General features: G+C 26.6%; 1 protein-coding gene and 1 long non-coding RNA gene across 4 annotated transcripts in view; one reads left to right on the top strand and one right to left on the bottom strand.

The window, feature by feature from the left end:
- Window positions 1-1466: 1466 nt before the first annotated feature.
- Window positions 1467-17562, top strand: part of LOC111624093 (rho-related GTP-binding protein RhoE-like) — a 55501-nt gene continuing 39405 nt past the window's right edge. The window contains exon 1 of one of the 3 annotated variants that reach the window (XM_023366875.1): window positions 1467-1670. The gene's annotated coding sequence lies outside the window, so the exon portion shown is untranslated. Of the gene's footprint in view, window positions 1671-2051; window positions 2256-9507; window positions 9655-17562 lie in introns of those variants that run through there. The other 2 variants (XM_023366873.1, XM_023366874.1) reach the window with 2 other exon arrangements.
- On the bottom strand, window positions 7578-10455 carry LOC111624094. The gene is made up of 2 exons (XR_002756513.1): window positions 10025-10455; window positions 7578-7937 (listed from the first exon to the last, which is right to left on the bottom strand). It is a non-coding gene; the product is annotated as an uncharacterized LOC111624094 (long non-coding RNA).

Here is a 17562-nt window from a genome sequence, read left to right as displayed (position 1 = left end):
TGTGCAAAGAATTTTCAGAGGTTTTTACGTGGAAAATACCCTCTAACATTTAGGGGTATTTTCCATGCAAAAATAAAAAATTCTATAAACATAACCTGAAATTAAATAAATTTAAAAAATTTTCCTCTAGAAAAATAAAATTAAAAAAAATATATTTTTAAAAATACGTATAAATATAAATTTATTTTTACTCTGGAATATATCAAATGTTAAATTTAAAAATAAAAATAATTTTATTGATAAAAATCTACAATTTTGATATAAACTTTCTTCCTTTTTTTTAAATAACGAATATATTAATTTAAAAATAGTTTTTTTTTAATGATAAGATATCCTTTATCATTTGAAAAAATGATAAAATATTATTACGAGATTAAAAAAAAAGTAATATTTCCTTGTACAAAATGAATGATATGTATCTTTATTAACTATCTTCGAATGTTTTTATAATTTTTGACGTATAGATTAATATATAAAGCGTATAATATATGTCTGTATGTCTGTGTTTGCGCCAAGTCATACGTCAAGAAAGTTTATAAATTGTTATACAATAGAACAAAAAAAGAAAGTTATGGCACCACGTATTAAAAATGTCGTTCGATAAATTATATATATATTTAAATTTTAATTACATTTAAATTGTATACGTGTTTACATTAATGATACGTGGCTCAGTGTGTACACAGAGAAAAAAAGGAGGGTTGAGAAGAGTGAGTGTAGGTGAGAGATAAATAAAAATTGAAAAATGATTTCTACAAATTGTTTTGTATTAGTTGTAAGCTGTCACTTTAAAAAAAAGGGTCAAAATTTTTGATTGACTCTATAAAGAGATCGATGACCTTTTGTTTGATAAATATATATATATATATTTAGTATACTGTACTTCATTTATCTCTTCATTCAAGTCTCTATTCTATTTACATAGATTAATGGGAATTTTTTTTATACTTTTTATCAAATTTAAATTGTAAAAAATTATTTTTCAAGTTTACTTTTTCATTAATATGATAAAGGATTGCAATTATCTTAATGTAATATTAATTTTTAAGTAATTTTTACAAAGATATGCCATTAATATTAATTAACATACTTAATTTATTAATTATTTTAAAAATTAGAATAAAAATTTACTGTTCTTAATCAGATTTAAAATGTGTTTATTATTTTTTAACGTATAAAAAAAATACTCTATAATATAAACGATCGAATGTAACATATATATTTGTGCTCTTGCCGGTTTATAATACTTTTATTCAAAAATAAATAAATATATTTATTTATTATATACATTACTTAAATCCGTATATATGCTTATTTGTAACTATCTTACGCAACAAACACAAATCTTTGAATCAATCGATTCAGTTCGAGTAGACAAGAACACATCCCGCCGGCATCGGCCGAACACCCCCTTCTATTGTTAAAATGGCACATTCCACTTCTCTTTCCGCCCACCGTCTAACCATGAGTTGGCTTCGACGGCAGAAGGGAACGGTCATTCACAGTAGGAAAGTCACTGCAACGATCTGTGGATTACTACAGCAGCTACTTACACAGTGCGTGTGCTATCTACAGAGAATTGACTGAGGCGTGGATCCATCTTAATTTCCCATCTATAGTACATGTCAGCCTTAAAATAATATCCAACCCATGTAATTCTTTCTTAAAAGGTAAGAAAATTTTCTATTCCAACACCATAAATGATAGAGACTCATCTGGGGTTCGAATTCCTAAAATTGTAATTTGAGATTACGTTTTTATTTTTTAAAAAACAGTTAAATCTTTATTTTAATTAAAATAGCCAAGCCCAAAAAACTAACAATTTTAACAATACATTCATCAAAATTCTTCGTGTCCAAACGTGNGGCACTTTCTATTAAATAGTTTAAAATTAAATTATTTGTAACTATCTTACGCAACAAACACAAATCTTTGAATCAATCGATTCAGTTCGAGTAGACAAGAACACATCCCGCCGGCATCGGCCGAACACCCCCTTCTATTGTTAAAATGGCACATTCCACTTCTCTTTCCGCCCACCGTCTAACCATGAGTTGGCTTCGACGGCAGAAGGGAACGGTCATTCACAGTAGGAAAGTCACTGCAACGATCTGTGGATTACTACAGCAGCTACTTACACAGTGCGTGTGCTATCTACAGAGAATTGACTGAGGCGTGGATCCATCTTAATTTCCCATCTATAGTACATGTCAGCCTTAAAATAATATCCAACCCATGTAATTCTTTCTTAAAAGGTAAGAAAATTTTCTATTCCAACACCATAAATGATAGAGACTCATCTGGGGTTCGAATTCCTAAAATTGTAATTTGAGATTCCGTTTTTATTTTTTAAAAAACAGTTAAATCTTTATTTTAATTAAAATAGCCAAGCCCAAAAAACTAACAATTTTAACAATACATTCATCAAAATTCTTCGTGTCCAAACGTGTTCGGTAGGTCGAAGTTCAAGACCTGTTTTTGGCGGTGATGCTCTTACTGGCATGTTATTTTATTTATAAAAAAAAAATATATATATTTTTAAACAAATATTTTACTAAATTACAATCCTGTTTGTTAATTAATTATTATATTACAAGTTTTCAAACGAGTCTTGTCATATTTTAATAAATTAAAATATCGGAAAGTAATTAAAAGATATGTAAGTAGCTTTTAGGGTCAAATGTGTGATGAAATTATTAGATATAATATCCAAAAGTAATTTATATCAATCGGCATGTTAAGAGCCTTGATCATTTTTCTCGAGATAAAGACATATTTTCGATCATCGTTCATATATAAAAAAGGCACTCTTATCTTTCTCTCTCATACTTTATTTCTTATAAAATGGCCACCGTCTGTTTTCCCAAGGTTGTTACCCTATAAAAGCATTCTTGCTTAAAATAATCGTGTATAGTTCCTGCTACGAAGTTTCCGATTCTTAAGAAAAAAAAATTATATAAAAAAAAAAAAAGAAAAAATTAATTCTTCCGGTCATCGAATTCCTTACACCGAACGGAATTCAGAAGAGAAATTTAATTTTTAATTACAATTAAGAATTTAATTAATATTAAAAATTACTCAATTAAAATTAAATTTGAACTTTTCTATTTTACGCCGAATTTAATTGTAAATTAAAATTTTTTCTTTTCCTATAAAATTTAATCAGTTTCCGAAATTGAAAGAAAATTAATTCTCGTTTAATTGCCATTAATTTTTAATTGAGTTTCTTGCATTGTTGAAATTGATTCTCATTTAATTTCGTTAATTCCGTTTTAAGTGTTATCAATTTCTTCTTAATTGTCATCAATTACTACTTAATTATGATCAATTACTCGTGCTTGTTTTTTTTTAAATAAATTTATTCTCTATTTTTCCGGGAAATTGAATTATTATTATTTTTTTTTCAAGGCTGATTACTTTAACTTTTTTTTTTCTATTTCTTTTTTCGTTTCGAGAAAATTTAATTTCACGAACCGATTATTTCATTAACGATTTTTTTATTATAATTATTTTTATTTTCTCTACTTTTTTTTGGGTAATTTTTAAATGTATTTATTATTTATGTACGAAATATTTAACGATGAGAATTTATGCTTATTAAATCAATGTTAGTTAATGCGTGAATTTAATTATGTATGCAAATCACGCTAAAATATTTTAGTTGAATTAGTAGACGTCGAAATTATATACATAGAGAATTTAAACTATTCTTTAATCTTATTTAGAAAATTGTTTAACTTGTAAAGGAAGATAATATTATTCATTTTTCCAATTTCTTCTTTCAAAGCTTTTTTGATTAGATGACTTTAAACAACTTTTCCCAATAGATCTATACTTCTTTCGGGTGAACTGTTGTTGCTTTTAACAGCATGGAATGATGAAATTTTTAATAATATAAACAAGGAAATTGGCATATTTATTCGCATTCCTTTGTTTTTTTTTCCTATTTTATTTTATTTTCCGGGAGAAGTGTTTCTATAACTTTTATATTTGCACTGAGTTTTCTATTTTGTATTCATAGCACGAAAGAAGCTGTTACTTCTCCCAACTGAACTGTTAAGAGAATTTGTCTTTCTTCAGTAACTCTGTTGATCTCTTTTATTCCATCGGTGTATAACCATGTCATTAACTACAGTTTTGTTCAGTTTCGACTTTCATCTTACTCCTTCTCGCTGTTTTCATTTTACATTCAAACAATGCTTACAAACATTGAAAAAAATATATATATATATATATATATATTTTATTCTTTTCATTACATGCCGGATGCTTACTAAATCAAATGTTTTTTCTGCAGTTTCCCACGTTGTTTACACAAAAGTAAAACCTAACAAACCGTAACGATATTCAAAAATTTTCCAAAACCAAACAGATTAAATTAGTTCACACAACCGCCCTCAACACAATGTATTAAGATTCAATCTGGTCAAATTGTTAAACTGAATCGTAACAAACCTAATTACTAAATTAACGCTTTGGCACTTTCTATTAAATAGTTTAAAATTAAATTATTTGATTATTTATTTATTCATATAATATTTTTGAAATTTTCTCCTATTTCCACTTTATTGTCTCTGTTAAAAATTGACCTTCCCTCCCTCCCTCATTTTTAAATTTTTGGAATTAAACGTCGAGAAATGTAAAAAGAAATTCGGGTTTTTTTCCCCTATATGTATGGATATTTAGGGTGTGTGTGGAGGGGTGCACGATTTTCTTCACCCAATTTAAAGCTTAATAACTCCTGTGTTTCTCGACGAAAATTTCTGAAATTTTGCATGGAGTTTTGTGTTTTAGGGTGATTGATGCTACTAAATTTTGGTTGTTAAATGTCGACGGGGTGGAGAGATAAAGGGGGTCGTGCGTCGTATCTCGCGTAGGGTCGGATTTAATGACGATTGCTTTACCCTCAAAATTAAGCTTGCAGTTTTAAACGCTGCCGGGAAACTTAAGCAACTCGTTGCTGGATATTTTTTTTCTTACTTATAAGCTATAGAAAAATAAAACAGTAGAGGAAACTCCATGTAAAAAATACCGCAGTGTAATTGTTTGATTAGTTTCCAGACAACCAATTACAAATCTAACAATGACAAAAATTCTTCTTCATAAGAAAGATCAGAACAAATTAAACATCCGTTCAATAACGAAACCCTGCTACAAGTTTTATTTTATTTTATTTTATTTTTTTGTGTTTCAGGTTTCATTTTTTTTTAATTAAGTTTGTTCAACCGAAAGTAAGCCGAAGAGGAGTAAATCTTACGTGTTAATTCTACTAATTTATGTTAGTACTTAGATAAAATGGGAAAGAATTTTTAATGTTTTGATATATATTTTTAGTCTCTGGACATTTTCCAATTCTTTAAAAATCCTTGGAATGAAAATTTGAAATGATTAGACAACGAACTTTGCATGTCACGACTCATCAATATTATCATGAAGATGGTTTTTGTGGTGGTTTCTCAAGACAACTTATACTTTTCTTCATTTGTCAATGATAAAGTTATCTCATTATTTATGATTTAGTGAGAATTAATTATATAATTTAATCAAAAATTACTTTTAATGTGTCATATTGATAAGATTTATCATCCTGAGATCCTATTACGTTTCCAACTAAAATAATTTTTATATATTTTACTTTTTATATATATATATATATATTTATACTTAACCATTAATTTTAAAACTTTTAATGCTACGTTAGTTCTAACTAATTTAAATTTTAATATATTCTAGTTAATGATACGACTTGATTTTTAAGACGTTTTTGACTAGAAATTATAAGTTTTTTAAATATAAATTATTATATTTTATGTTTAAAAAGACTGTATTTACGATTCTAAATTTAAATCTGTCTTGATTTAATCTAAGTAACTTGAAACTTATGAGAGAAGTTAAAAGTGACTCATTCTATGAGACGTTTCTCATAACCTTTACGATATAATTAAGAAGGAAAATTATTATTAACAGGGCTAATTTATAATTATATTTTTACATATTTTATCACGATAATAAACAATTGTATTAATTTAAAAGTTAGGTCGTAAACGATGCTTTAGTACGTTAAGAAAGAAATATGAATTAAACATTATAATAAATAGAATAATTAAATATATTTAACATCTCTACGACATAAAAATAAATTTCTTTTAAAGTAATTTATCCGAAAATCATTAATTTCTGTTTATTATGTTTGATAAAACGTTGTATGAAAGCTCTTGAAAATTCCATTTGACTTCATTAACGATTCTTTTGATCTGATTCAATAATAAAATTACTAAATAGGATTTTACTTAATTTTACTTAAGTAAATGCTATTTTAAAGAATTGAGTGTCGTGAAATTTATGTTGATGTTATAAAAATCCCTTCTTAATGCGCCTGACAAAGGGAATCTTTAAAGTCTTTAATCCGTTTTACTTTCCTACTTGTTAATCATATTTAAGAAGCTATAACTAATCGTAAAAGCTTGTTTACGATGACTTTGCTGTTCTGTTCACGTTCCAGTTTTATATACTGTAAAAACTTCACATTGTTTAGTAAAGAAACACGTTATTTTCATTAAAGTTATGTCGTATACAACGAGCGTGATGAAACCACCGAAATTCGTGTTTAAATCTCGTACAATAAGCTCATTTTCTCACATTTATTACAAAGTACAGTAGCTAGACACATACCTAGTTGTTTAGGTATGTGTATTATTGTGTAGCCATTGTGAAATATTCAGAAACGTGATCTAGATTATCCGTGATTTAAACCCAACCTTGACAGGATTTAAGCTTTTTTTGACGTGGTAAACAGTGGTTAAGAATGGTAGAAGCACGCATGAGAAAGGGACTAAAGTAGTCTAGATACTAAGAGGTAGGAACGAAGGCTAGAATTAGTTTGAATCTAGGCACCTAATTATAGTCTTTATACATTCCCTTCGCATTTTTAACTACCGTTTACTACACGAATTGCTATGAAAATGATTAAGGATGATGGAATTCACGATTCTGAAAACATTCTTTACACTTTATAAAACGTTCTCAATCGTGATTTAAGACGGGTTCAAGTGTATGAATATTAACAGATTATGTATATTATATATTATAGTATTAATAGCATTTTAACTGCATAAAATTCAATTTAAACTTAGAATTTTAACTATAAATTAGTAATAGGCTTTATTTGGATTTTCGCTTAGATTAATTTTACTAGACTAATTTTCAATGCTCCAACGAATTCTAAAATACTAAGTTTATCTATAAATATATTTGTAGACGTATAAAATGACTCATAGATAACTGAAACAGAACAAATAATTTCAAAGTACAGAAATCAATTGTTATTTACAACACAACAAAAACTAGACAAGTAGGAGGGAGGGAAAAAAAGAGAGGAAAAACATCAACGGAAATTAAGAGAGTATTTTGTATTGCAAGAAAGCCAACTTTTTCCTAAATCTTGTTTTCTCCTATCAAGATCAATCTACCCTATATATATAATATATATACAAAATAAGAATAACTTTTTAAATCGAAATTTCGCATCACAATTTAAAGAATAAAATCCTTTAAAAAATCACCGGATAACTCTTTAATAATTGCTTATTTTTAAGGTTTATTCGTTAATATAATATCGTAAAGATATTAAGTAAAACTTTACCAGATGGTCTTTCAACTGGCATAAATCCAACAGTTAACACATGTGATATTTTTATATATTTATTTAAATTATTCGTTTAATTTAGAATATAAATAAGTAAAAAGTAATGGTTTCAATTTGATGTATCAATGTTCAATAGGAAAAAAAAATATATATCGTAAAATTTACTTCAGTTATGCGGAAGTAATTTTTCTTGTCAACCGTATCCATCACCTGTTTAAGAAGATAATGTAGTCGATTTTGCCAAATGCTTTTTGAAAGTTGTTGCTAAGGATGCGGATGAATGATATTCAATCTGGAAAAAAAGAAAAATCCAGAGTAAAATTTTTATTTTCCAAAACTGAGTTATGATCTTGGAGGGGGAAAAAAAAGAAAAGTTGTGAAGGAGTAGGAATGGAATTTTTAAAACATTTTAATACTATTTATTCTTATATAAACCGCATCAGAAATCCGTAAAATTTCCCTTTTTATATACAAAAATATGCACATTTCTCTTAATACTTTCGTCGGGAAAAAAGAGAGAGAGAGGGAGAGAGAGATAGACCTGTTAAAACAATTTTTTTTTCATATAATAATTTACTTAAACGGACGTAAAAGATTTTTATCTAAAATTTTAAAATTTAAATATAATTCTTTCCTTTTTTTTGGGGGGGGACATAATTTAATTATGTCCGTTTTAATCTCTTAACATGGAAATTATATGGCTCATAACTGTAACATAATGATTATTTGATCGTTATTTTTCATCTGATATATATATATATATATATGTAATTANTTCTCATCATAAACACGTTAAGGTACGTGACAGGTAGATAATTTTACGAATACACAACAAACTTTTGCTTTATTTATTTATTTTTTTTAATGTTTCGGGTATATTTCTGACCTTTAACACGTTAGATTAAACAAGTTTTAATAGGATTTTACGCCGAAAAAAAATTAATTTTTTCTAAGTTTAATGATTAAATTCCATTAAAAAAACGAACTGTACTCTCTTTTAGTATACAATATAAAAAAAATTACTTGTAAATTCCTTTTATAAGCTATTAACAAGATAGGAATTTGCATATTTGTTAATAGTCGTTATAATTTTATTAATGTGAATTAGAAAAAAAAAGGAAAACAGCAAATTACTTTTACACTTTTATACAAGTTTTTTTTTTTCTTTTTTAATGTTTTCTTTTCCTTTTAAGGAGATTAAAAGGGCGAATTTTATTTCGGAAACATCGTTTTAAAACGTGTTTTTCATTCGATAAATTAACGCAATGATCATTTCCTATGAATTAAAACATACAATAAAAATTTTAATTATAGATTTAATTTAATTTACAAAGAGAATTTATAGAAAATACCTACAAAATAACCTCCCAATTGCGGCCAATTTTTACGTTCCACTCATTGGTCTTCGTTTATAAATTTGAATTTAAATGGAATAAAGATTTTTTAACGTTAATTAACTTAGTAACTTCTAATATATATATATAAATAATGTTGGGTTATATATTATTCCAGACGCCAATTCATAATATATTTATTTTTGGAGAAATCTATCGAACAGACATCCAGACGTTTCTTATTTTTTTCTTTTATATCTTTGTTTTTTTAATCATCAAAAATGAAGGAAAACATATCGAGTATTTTACAGGAAGTTCTCTTAAATCTCTACTGAATTGAAAAAGATCAAAACTTTTAAAGATAAAACTTTCAAAGAAAAATATATACAGTATATGTATACCCCCCTTCTCTCTCTCTCTCTAAATATATATATATATATATACAGTATAAAGAAATAAATATAGTAGTATAGAAAAGTTTCAAACCGATATTCGATCTTTTATTTTCAACCAAATTTCCTTTATCAGTGAGAAAAAAGACCTAACTTTCTACAACTCCTCCTCTTCAGTATTTCAACCGGAACATCACGGAAGAAGAAACAGGACATTCATGACGTCATCGCACGAAAGTAACCTGAAAACGTGCGTTTCATAAAATACAGAATCGCCTGAACGGTACTCTTATATATTTATATATATATATATATTTTCCTTTACGTTTATTTTCTATATTCTCATCTACCTCGTACGTTATTGTTGTTGAAAATTGATGAAATCTGAGTATTCACTAGAGGAAATTGACGTTTCATATGTATTTTGCATTAGTCACGTAACTGTTATTGCTGTTTTCAATGTCAAATATATCATAAAATGGATTGGTTCAGGTGTTGTTTGATAATTTTAGTGCTGTGCTGTGTTTCGATTCACTTATTACTTTTTTTTTTTTTTTTTAATTATTTATATACTTAACCTAAATTAAATTAAATTTATAATGTTTTTCCTCTCTTAAATGATTGGTATGAAAAAAAAAATAACAGGTAATTACGTTTACAGGGGCGTTGTAAACTCCTTATCAATCAGGTTTTTTTTTTCTTTCTTCCTCCCTACTCTTCTATATAAAAGTTGCAACATAACCTGGCGATAATTGTAGCCCATTCGAGTTAAAATTGTAGCATTTAATGATCGTTTCATCACAACTGGACAGTTTAGCTTACGTCGTGATAAGATTTTGTTGCAGCAATCATTAAAGATGTCTGCTCAGTAACTACACGAGATAACATAGTCCAAAGTCATTAGCTGTTAAATATCCTTTCCCCCTTTTTTTTTCTAGATTAAGTGAAGCAACAGTTCATTCAGAAAGGATAGCAGATTTTCCAGCATCTTTTTTTTTGTCTTCTCCTCCTCCTCCTCTCTCACTTTCATATGGGAAGTATTAAAGTACTGAATGAACTTTTAATGTAAATTCACAATTCTTAATTTAAAATTCGAGTAAATTTATATAATAAAAGAAGGTAAACTAGAATTTTTATTCGTGTTTTAAAGGTTACATCTTCTTCTACTATATCCCTTCACACATATAACACAGGGTGTTTTTCCTTATACAATTTCGAATATTAGAATGTGTTTATATGGAAGGGGTATAGAATTACATTAAGTAATCGTGTCATACGTAATAATTTAACATAAAAAAAGAGCATATTTTTATATTTATATCGAGTATAAATGTAACTGAATCTGGTTTCCGTTTATGGTAACATCCTGCCACGTAGAAAATGGAATTTCTCTCCAGCAGAAGACCCAGGGACCGTCTCTTAGATCTAAAAGAAGGGATGAGTTTTGTGACGTAGATAAACTATATTTAGAAGTGTTTTCAAACGTAGTGTATACAAATTTATTATGCTAGAGTATACTTAATTACGTTCATGACAAAGTTAATTATTAATATAATAAATTGTATACGTATATAAACAATTATTCCCTACAGAAAATAATAACAAACAAGTAAAATTTATTTATTTATTTTTATTATTGTTTATACTTAAACATTTATTAATTTTTTTATATATATATTCAGAACATAAAGAATATTTAATAAATATTAAATTATTTATGAGAAAAATATGAAATATTTTAAAATTAAAAGAACACAAGAAAATTTAATTAATTAAATTATAATATTTTTAAAAATATTAAAAAGTAAATGGAAACTTTTCTTGTTTCACTTGTCAACAGCTGTTTTTCCCCTCAAGAGTTGTTCCTGTCTTTTCGATAAAATGGTCTGGTACAATGATTATCATTGTCTAAAACTAGGGAAAAAAAATAATAAAAAAAAAGAGGAGGTAAAAAAAAAAAATGTCAATGTTTAACGTTTTCTACAGCTCATTCCAGTATTGATGCTATCAGTACAACACAATAAAAACTTAAAAATTGTTCTCTCGTTTTATTACTTTCTTTTTATATCGATTAAATGATTCCATTCCTATCACAATAATAAGATAATATGGATTTAGAGTTGTTAAAGATAAGAGGTTTAGTAGAATTAACTCATCTTAACACATATCTATTCGTTCTACATACTTCTACAGTATCTAAGATAATAGGTTTTTAGATATTTATGCAAAGTTAAATAAGTTTTGGAAGTAAGAAAATCAGCATTTATGTTGTACTAAAGAGGAGAAGAAGATGGAGGAAGGAAAAAAAAAATCATTTTTCGCTCGAGTGAATTTACAATATTCTTGAAATTACAGTTGTGATATCACAGAGAATTTTACAATTTTTATAGCATATATGAACCTGTTAAATTACCTTTTTATATAAATAAATAATAAAAAAAAGGTGTGTATGTGTACAGGAATCAAAACTTGTATTTTTCGAAATTATGATAATGGTTTCTCTTAATTTTTTTTTTTACTTTTTACGTTAAAAATATTGCAAGAAACTATTAAAGTAATGGATATTATTTAAGAAAAAAAAACCAGCCATTTTTGAGTGATAAAAAGGACAAAAATCTCTGAAAACTTTGAAATTTTATACAGATTTTAAATTGTAGAATTTCTTTTTTAATTCCCTGTTTAAAAAAAAAAAATTACTTAGATTTTAACCTATCGTAACGTTACGTCGAAAATTCTTCTCGAGATATAACGTCACTGAAACATTATTTTTATCTAATATTACATAGAATATATATATATATATATTGACAAACTTCTTAACAAAAGAAAATGTATACTTTGGACCAGGATACAAAGTATCAGGAGAAAATAAATGGCTGAAGGTCATTTGTACTATATTTTTTACCATTGTAACAACTAAAAAAGGAAACAATCATATAGTATCAAATTATACTTAAGAGTTATTTTTGTTTTGTATAGAAGAAAGATAAAAAAAAAATTTATATATATAGCCAATAGGTATGCATTTTCTAAGATCTATAAGAGATTAAAAAAGAAAATAGTCTCGAGTTTGTTACTTTTAGCAAAGAAAAAAAAATCAGTTTAAAAAAGGAAATTGTTGCTATATCTTGGAAAAACAGATTCAAATCTATTTTTTTATCGAGTAATTTTAAGTTTTAAGAACTTAAAAATCGTCTAAAATGTTATATTTTTAGTCATTTTATATAGTCTTGGTTATTAACAAATTACACATTTACTTGACTAAAAACATACCCTAAAGGAAAATTTTATATTTAAGAAATTCTCTTCGTATAAAAAGCTTATTTGCAACTTCACATTTTTCTTTCATTCCCCCCCTTTTTTTTCTTTTTTCTTTAGTTACTACCTTTCAATATGGAAAATTTTTATTTCGTCACCTGCAAAAGACTGGATAGTGCCTTCAATATCACAAGCAGTAAACGGTCTTTTGCAGGTGACGAAATAAAAGTTTCTTTTCACTACCTTCAGTTGAATAATGAAGTAATTTTCTCGCCTTGGCAGGAGTCGTTTGTATCGAAAGGTAAAGCAGCCAATACGTTTAGAAGCGATTAATTACAAATAGACTTTGATGGAAAAGTTTTGCAAGAAGTAAACTTCGATTTTCTTAGCTTAAATTCTAATTATTTAATAAACAAAAATCGTTAGAAATAACCGTTAGATTTAAATTTTCAAATTCGAATTTAACGGTTACTTTTATTATCGTTGTAACTTACAAGTAAACTCTATTGTTGTCACGTCTATCAAATTTAAACAACTTTTTATTGGTTAAATCTCTGTTTATTAATTAAAAGACGTGAATAAGTAGCTAGTTACATTTTAAACAGGTAAAATAATTCGTTATTTAAAACGTAAATTTGTACTTTTAATCAAATTTTATTTTGCATTAGTGGTAAGTAAATTTTATATAAGGTGTAACAATGTAAAACAGTACATAATGGGTATTGTATTTGGAAGAATTCATACCTCTATACTTAATTAGACTTTGAAAGGGTGTAGAAAATCATTGAGATTTTAAATAAGGTTGCTTTTATATAATAGTAATCATGTATAAAATGAACATGGCATCATTACACTTGTATAACATCGTTCAATTTGTTATAACGAATTGTTTTAATTAATTTTCACTACTTAGTAACTTAGTTATTTGTGTAATTAAATTAAAACTACTGCGAAATTTTAATGATTAAAAAAATTATTATATACTGGTATATAAATATTACATTATATAAGTACTTAACAAAGTATAGAATAAATTTAGTTTTCCGGTTTATTCAACCAACTTACTCTCTTAATTTACTAACTGTGTTTAACAGTTAATTGCATTAATTGTTTAATAATTAGTTATACTTAAGTTTTCCATGTTTTACAAGATAAATAAATAAAAGCAATTCTAAAATTAGTGGTTGACTACTAATTAATGATACGGTTTTTAAATAGTGTATGAAGTAACAGCTTTTTATCGCATGGTCGATGTTGTATTCATTTTGTTATAACTGTGTACATGTATTCTTCCATTTTTATGAAGGTTTTATTTGGTTATTTTATTAGTTTAAACAGCAGTAAAATTATTTGTAAGTTTAAATATATGCTTAATTCCACTCTTGTTTTGTAATAATTGAATATTTACTTTTCTAATCGTGATTTATATTATTTCAACTAAGTAATTTTATCATCCTAGATCATCTTTCTGTTTAAATATTTGTACAGTCGAACCTCATATAACGGCCATTTTTATTTTCCTATCTCTCTGTCCGTGTTCACAGGTTTTATTTTGCTTTACAACGGCCATTTTTTTATGGTCGTTGTTTACAGGTTTGTGAAGTGATTTTTGCAATGGTGAGAAGAATTCTGGTTATTAAAATCGAATTATAGATTAAATGAATGTGATTCACTTCAATTTATTTATTTATAAAGCTTAAATCTATATAAAAACAGTTTTTCTTGAATTCTGTTTAAAATATCAAAAAATAATTGTGGTTACTTTTGCAATAGTTTTGAATGGAATGACTGCAACTGTTGCAATTATTTCGCTTCGTTGTGTAAAGTGAATAATTTTATTTACTGTAGATGACACTTAATTTAATAAAATTATGTGTATAAATTACTTTTCTTCACGTTTATTTAAGATTTTTCAATTTATATCAACAAGGAAATCGAAGTAGACACCGTATTTAGGGATGGATTTAAACGATAGCTTAGGGTCTGACTCTGCTATGATTTAGTTTAAGGTTTAACGCATTGAAATTTATTACTTTTTGCTGGAGGGAAGGACCTTTAGGGCTACAGGAAGTCCAAATTCGACCTCGACAATCGAAGATTCATCTGGTTTATGTACAATAAATGTAAGAAATAGCTGGCAGCATGTTTCCAAAATGGCGTACGGAAGTAAATTTTTGCAATTTGCTGTAATATATTAGCAGATAAGACTTGAAGGAGTTTATAAACATTTTATATGCATACATTCTTCCATAAAAAAAACATAATACAGTAATACAAATTTTATTTCATTGGGGTTCTGCTCAATGTATTCCCCCCATATTAGAGAGTTTATCAACGTATTTCATGTAAAAACTGCTTATTTTAATTATGCTATTTATGCAAATATGCTAAAAATTCTTCTGTAATCATTTTTAGGGAGTTTACAGCTACATACTTTATGTAAATAAATGTATGTTTATGCTTTACACTATATGTCACATTACTGTTTCTCATTACTTTCAAAAGATCCTGATGAAAAAAAAAATTTTTTTTACATTGTACTGTACTTAAGCTTATAATTAAATAACATAAATCAAGTACAAGAAAAAAATTTATTCTAATACTTCTAATGAAAAAAAAAATCCCTTTCATAAAAATGACATTTTACGGAATTTACACATTTAAAATTCTTGTTTATACCTTAGTTATTTTACATTGTTCCATTGTTAACAACACTCGAAAGTCATAAAACATTTATTTCTATTATGAGAGAAAATATTTTTAGGAACCATAATTAACACCAATTGAATGGAAACTGTTGAATGGTTTATTGTTATTTATTAAATTGGTAAGCTGGCTTGCTTGTATGAGAAAGAGCAGGAAAGTTTTGTACTTATTATTATTATTATTATTTAGCCACAAGTTTTAGAATTTGAAAAATCATTTATATTTATACCGAGTAGCAATTAGTGCTAATGAGAAATTTTTTTTTCTTTAATTATAACTGAATTTTATTCCCCTCACAACAATCGATCAATACACTTAATTTTTTTTAATTTAACTTTTACATTATAAACAACACAGGGAAAGTATGGCGATCGGTAAAAAAAAAACGACCTCCCCCAAACATTTTTCATTTTCTGACTGCGGGAGGAGGAGAATTTGTTCAGTCCAGAAATGTTGAGGGGTTCTATACGTATGGATATTAGTGTGGGGAGGGGCTCGATTGTATTCATCTAATTTAAAGCTTAATAATTCCCGTACCTCTTGTCGAAAATTTCTGAAATTTTGCACGGAGGTTTGTATATTAAGGGCATTGACGCTATTAAATTTTGGTGGTTAAAGGTCAAGTGGGTGGGGAGATAGAGGGGGTGATGTGTCATATTTCGAGTGGGGTTGGACTTAATTAATATTTTACTGGTTATTAGCATTTATAATTTTTTTTATAAACTAAAAGATAAAGCTTTTTTTTCGATTTTAAAAATAAAATCTAGTAACAGATGGCGCCACACTCAATTTTAACTTTTTTTTTTGGCCAGATAAGTTATGCAACTCGCTGGATTTTTCTGTAATACTAATCAATAATCTTAATTTTCTTTTTAATTATTCATGAATATAAACCTTTAAATTAAATATAAATTATTGTTATAGACGTTCAGTTTACCTTCTTTCCTTCTTTATACACGAATTTTTCTATTATTCTTATTGATTTATGGACTGTTCTACTTAAATTTTCTTGACGTTTGTTTGAATATGATTTCTTTACATCAACAAAATGGGAATGTTTATATATTCCCCCTCGTGTGATATATCTTCTATCCTCTTCTACCAGTTCCTTTTTTGAGATTTATTAATTTTATTACACTCTAATTAAAATTAATTAATTCGTCTTTGCCTTATAAATAAAATTAAGTGTATACTTTAATTGCTTTCATTACTTTCTTAAATTGTATCTAATGAATTTTCTTTAAGTGCAACTATAAATTTGCTTATTGTAATCGAAAAGAAAGAAAATTTAAATAGCTGAGTTTTATAATACAGAAAAAAACCTGTCTAAGACGGAACTCCTCCTTACCGGTTATCGCAGGTTGTTTTTTTTTTTAAATTAATACAGAAAAGTGTGTCGAAAAATGTTAAAATTTGTGTTTAGAACTGCTTAATATGTTTTACAGTTCGAGTATATGTTGAAAAACCTGTATATGTAGGACACGGAGAGAAAACAATCTCTATAAAAAGTTTAATATTCTTGTAATTACGATTTAGAATTTAGCCACAGTTACGTTGAAAGATTCCGCTTTAGACAGGTTATATTATTAAATTACTTGTAAAATCGTTTCCGCATTAGACAGGTTTTTCGATTATATTAATAATTTATATAGAAGTATCATTATTCCATGTATTTTCTATATTGTACACGGTCCGTTTTAGACAGGTTTTAATGCATAAAAGTATTTACTTTTAACAATTATTAAAAGTACTTGTAATAAATAAATAAATTACGTGTTAATAATTAAATAATTCTAAATATTTACAAGAGAAAGAAGACGTGTTACAATATTAAACAAAGTATTGCCTAATATTATTGAATTAAAATAATTCTATAATTTCTTAATTAATATACAGTAAAACCTGTGTAAGCCGGAATTGCAAGGTACCGAATAGTTTTCCGGTTTGGACAAGTTTTACTATAATATGAAAATTATTGTCTTGGTAAACGGTGTCAAATTCGTTATTTTAAATGGTTATTTCTCTTCTTTCCATTTATAAAATTCCCATTGTAAGTGTGTATAAAGTCCAGAATATATTTATAATTTTAAAAAGACAGATAAACGTTCCGTTTACGCAATAAAACTGATTACGAAATCATTATCATTAACGTCATTTCGAATACTCATCTGGGATTTCCATCTTCATTTCTCGATTTTTTTTATCTTCTGAAAAGAGAATTACATAC

Source organism: Centruroides sculpturatus, unplaced genomic scaffold, assembly GCF_000671375.1.
Source record: "Centruroides sculpturatus isolate CEXI.00-Female unplaced genomic scaffold, Cexi_2.0 scaffold298, whole genome shotgun sequence".
NCBI lineage: Eukaryota > Metazoa > Arthropoda > Arachnida > Scorpiones > Buthidae > Centruroides > Centruroides sculpturatus.
Note: the sequence above shows the minus strand (reverse complement) of the source record. Positions and strands in the feature narration are given on the sequence as shown.